This window comes from Penaeus chinensis, chromosome 40 (genome assembly GCF_019202785.1).
Source record: "Penaeus chinensis breed Huanghai No. 1 chromosome 40, ASM1920278v2, whole genome shotgun sequence".
Lineage (NCBI taxonomy): Eukaryota > Metazoa > Arthropoda > Malacostraca > Decapoda > Penaeidae > Penaeus > Penaeus chinensis.
The window spans coordinates 11,903,252-11,908,251 of NC_061858.1; the positions used below are offsets into that span (position 1 = coordinate 11,903,252).

The following is a 5,000-nucleotide window of genomic DNA, read 5'->3' on the forward strand; positions in this document are numbered from 1 at the left end:
CGACCATACACCTGCACCCACACACTCATCTATCTTGGAGCCGTCGGTATATATATGAAAAAAATTGAGATGTTTAATAATGATCTCTCTGAACTTCTTGCGTACTTCCACCTCCGGCGCCATGGCCTTGGTTGATGGAGGCCAGGCTTCCATGATAGAAAAGTTGGGGGTTTCCCATGGCGCTATATTTGACTGAACCAGGGTATCGAGGGAAGAGAGATTTATACCGACTTTCTCGACGAGGTCGTGGAGTCTCGTGGCAAAGGGCCTAGTGCCTCCATTACCGTTAGAGTGGCTTGGGTCTCGAGCCACCTTTGCGGCATAGGTCAGTGCTAATTGGCCGCGTCTGAGTCGGAGGGGAGGTACTCCTGACTCCGCCTCAAGACATGTACATTTCAGGGCTCCAACACACACGCAAACAAGCATTCTGCACAGCATCCAAACCTTTTAAACTTGTTTTCGATGCCGAGCCATACACGATTAATCCATAATCTATTTTAGACCTAATCAGGGCTTTATATACCATTAGCAAAGACTGTCTATCAGCTCCCCATTTATTACCAGAAATGCACTTTGATAAATGTAGTGCTCTTTGACATTTATTCTTTAATTGACCAATGTGATCTTTCCAATTGAGTCTACTATCAAAAAGCAGACCAAGATATTCTGCAGAATTTTGAATAGGTATTGGGTGGTTGTCTAGAGTTAGCCTGGTGTTCGGCTTTCTCCTATGTGAAAAAAATACACCAATACTCTTTCTAGTGGAAAACTTAAAACCCCACTGGAGGCCCCAGTTATGAATCATATCCAGTGCCAATTGGATGCGATTTGCTGAGAATTCTGCATTATTGCTGGAATGCCATAATGTACAATCATCAGCGTACAGTGAGTATTTTAGATTACGAGGAGCTGGTAAGATGTCATTTATCATACATAGAAATAATGTTGGTGACAAGACACTTCCGTGTGGGACTCCGTTTGCCTGGACAAAAATGTCCGAAAAAAGTGACATTGTCAGAAAAAATTTGACAGCAAACGTTCTGTCAAAAATTAAATTTTGAATTAATCAAGGCAAGTTTCTACATAATCCAAAAGCATTAAACAAGGCAAGTTTCCACATAATCCAAAAGCATAAAGTTTTCTGAGTAGACCATATCGCCATTTCATGTTGTAGGCTTTTTCTATATCTAAAAATACTGAAATCAAAAAATCTCTTTTGGGCAATTGCCTCTTGAATATGACTGTCCAGCTTTACTAGTTGATCGAGAGTTTGGTGTCCCTTTCGGAAGCCGCACTGATCGTCAACTAGCAAATTACTGGAATTTAAAAAATGCAATAGCCTACTATTAACAATTCTTTCCATGACCTTGCATAAGCAACTTGTCAACGCAATTGGGCGGTAGGAGATGGCAAATCTGGGATTACCCCCTCCTTTCAATATGGGAATGATGTGGGCGAAGTGCCATGAGTTTGGAAAAGTGTGGCTTTTCCAAATTTCATTGTACACTTCTAGCAACTTAATCATGTCATCATGATTAAGATGCTTTATCATCTCATATCGAATCTCATCGGGACCTGGGGATGTTCCTCTACAGGCTTCTGGGGCTCGGAAAAGATCATCTTTATTGTAAGATCTTTATTGTAATCAAAGTCATCTCCTGTGGCAAAGTGAACAGGTTGCAGCTCAGCCGCTTCCTTGATGGGCAGGAATGCAGGATGGTAATTTGCTGAGCTGCTTGTATGAGAGAACTGCCTGGCGAGTTCATTAGCAATGTCTCTAGGTAGGCACTTGGACATTTTTTTCAAAGTGTACAAATTAGATTTATTATCATCTGGTTGGATAGAGCAGGAGTTCCTGAAGAAAATTAGACTTCATTTGTCAAAATCCATTGATCCGTTCAAGAGATAGCTCAATTTGAATGTCCTAAATACCTGCCCTTTGTTTTAATTGAGAATGCATTAAAGACAGAAAACTCTGTGATCTCATTAAGACTTTAACCATTAACTCTGTTATTACTGAAGAAAAATGGCTGAAATTTTCACCAGAGGTCAAGTGTGACATGGGAAATACGATGCAAGTCATGCCGTCATAGTGGACCGCAGTGACCTTGCTGAATGAAGGTCAAAGGTCAAAGGTCACCACCAATACGACTCATCTCAGCAAAGCCAAAGAAACTCTTAGAGTTCCAAGATATATAGATATCAATAAATGGTGAAAACAGTTCATATGCTTCATTGGACATGTCTTTTAATGAATATTTACCGGTATACATATCAAAATTCCAGCCAATCAAAGGGAGACTGGCGGCCATATTGAATAAGCAGCCGAATATAATAATAATAAGCTAATATTATAATAATAATAAGCTAATATTATAATAATAATAAGCTAATATTATAATAATAATAAGCTAATATAATAATAATAATAATAATATATTAATAATAATAATAATATATTAATAATAAGCATATTAATATTATATTAATAATAAGCAGCCGATTATAAAATCAACTTTATACTGCACAGGATGTCATGAATATGCATCAGAATATGGACAAATATATGTTTTTAACATCCTACCTACCTTTCAACTTGATATCAAATGAAGATCACTGTTTTAGAATGGGGTCAAACACGGGCAAATTTTCAGATGCACAGTAACTTCTCGTAGAAACGGCGGAGACAAAAAATATTGGTACGAGGTTGAAGCTGGGGAATTCCTCTACGTCATATCAGGAAATCACCATGATTTAGCGCCTCTGCGCCAATGGAAACACTATATTTTGAAGCCCGCGTCTGGCACATTCCCTAACCTAGCGCGCAGCTGCGATGGGAGAAGATGGAGCACACTGATCGTGGGGATTACCAAGTGCCTACTCTAGGTGAATCCAAATTGTTACCCTCTTCAATGATGTTGTTAATTTTGATAGATGTTTTTTCATATTGATTTTATTGATAGTGGACCAAACCTCTGATGTTTTTGTATTGCTGTTAATTGTAGAGACAAAGCTCCGCCAGGAGTCTCTTTTTGCTTGTCTAATTACTCTATGAGCCCTAGCTCTTGCTTGTTTGTAATTGCAAAAGTTCTCATTTGTGATGTTATTTTTGAAAAGCCTGTAGGCCTTATTGCGTCGGCACAGCGCCCTGCGGCAATCTGGTGTCCACCATGGAACTCTATGCTTACTTTATCATCAATGGTTTCTCCAACAAGTTCGAGCTTGACGCTCCTTGAGAAGGCGACCCAGTCTGCTCTCTTTATATTAAATTTGGGTGCTGAAGGCGTTCTCACTGTGTCACATGAATATTCAATCAAAATAGGAAGGTGATCGCTTCCCAACGAGTCGTCAATGGTGTGCCAGAGGCACTTGGCTGCTATTGATGAAGAGACCAGTGATATATCAATAAAGCTCAAATTACTGGTATCATCGTCCACCCGCGCCGGACTACCATCGTTCACAAGGACTAAATCAGACTCATTAATCAAATTAACTACTTGCTCACCTTTACCATCTACCCTCAGGGAACCCCATAACGTATGTTGAGCATTGAAATCACCTAAAATTACTTTATTTTGTGGCAGACGTTCCTGAAGAGCAAAGAGCTCATCATAGATTATCACTTTTATCAGGTGGACAATAAACTGAACATATAGCCAGATACGTGCCATTAATTTTTACTTTGCATGCGACAAACTCCAAAGTAGAATCAATAGTCACTTCTGTAAAAGGGAGGCTTTGGTGGATGTACATGGCGACTCCGCCTCCACCCCTACCCTCACGATCCTTCCGACATAAATGGTAGTTCTTTAGCGATACGACCTCGTCAGAGACAAGGTTTGTTAAATTAGTTTCTTGGAGAACTATAATATCGGGAGCACAGGACAAGGCTAATAATTTAAGGTCATTTACTTTAAATCTATGACTTCGACAGTTCCATTGTATAATGGTCGACACGAAGATTACGTTTTATGGGGTTTGGAAGTGCCTTGTCCACCAGTTTTAATTTTCTTTTTATGGGTGGGAGGCGCCTCCTCTCCCTCGCTTCCCGGGGACCTCTCACGAGATGGTTTGGAGACAGAAGCCTCCATGCCCTGCCCCTCTTGGCGAGGGAGACGACTGACAGATTGCGATCTGCTTCTCTCCCGAGAAACCGATCGCGAGCCAGACAAAGTCCTCACAGGAGTAGCCCGGACAAGGAGGTGCGTTCCGGACTGTGATTCGGTATCACCCTCCTTATGATGTTTATGCTGGGTTGATGCAGCCATTTGATCGACCAATTTTGTCCGTTGATTTACTTTAATATTTAATTCTTTAACGGTTTGCTTGAGTTCAGCAATTTCTTTATCTTTAGCTGCAAGCTGTTGACTGACATCACTTGGGGTTTTGTTAGTAACTGCTGCAGCATAGGAAGTATCGGGTTTGTGTGTCAAACTTTTCACTTTCCTTCTTAGCTTCAGTATAACTAACTTCATGCTTTCTCATATATGCTAATGTCTCAGTCTCCTTCTTCAGGATGCTGCACTCAGCAGCTCCTGATTGATGGGGACCTCCACAGTTAGCACATTTGAAAATCTGGATAGTATATGTGATGGTGTCATGAGCTTCAGCACATTTCCGGCAAACAAATTTACTTGAGTCTTTATCATTACATCTTAATGAGGTGTGTCCAATTTTTTGGCATCTATTACAATGCATTGTTTTTTGGACATAAGGTCTTACTTGAACACGTTCATTACCGACATTGGGATTTTATTCAAAGCAAAGGTCCAAAAATACAGTCCAGTTTTCGTTCGCACATTCCCGTCCTTTTTGGTCATACAATGAACGTCTACTACGTCTTGGTCCTTCATGCTCTCGAGAATTTCACTTTCTTCCATCGTCCTCAAATCCCTGTGAAATATTACTCCCTTACAGGTATTTGGGCCAATAGGGATAGTTACTTTAACTCGAAGATCATGAATTTGCATCAGCTTAAGTAAATCTTTAATCTGGGAGTT

General features: G+C 40.3%; 1 protein-coding gene across 1 annotated transcript in view; it reads right to left on the bottom strand.

Moving 5' to 3' along the window:
• The window catches only part of LOC125047121, a 25,168-nt gene that overhangs the window by 11,121 nt on the left and 9,047 nt on the right, over positions 1 to 5,000 (bottom strand). The window lies entirely within an intron of this gene.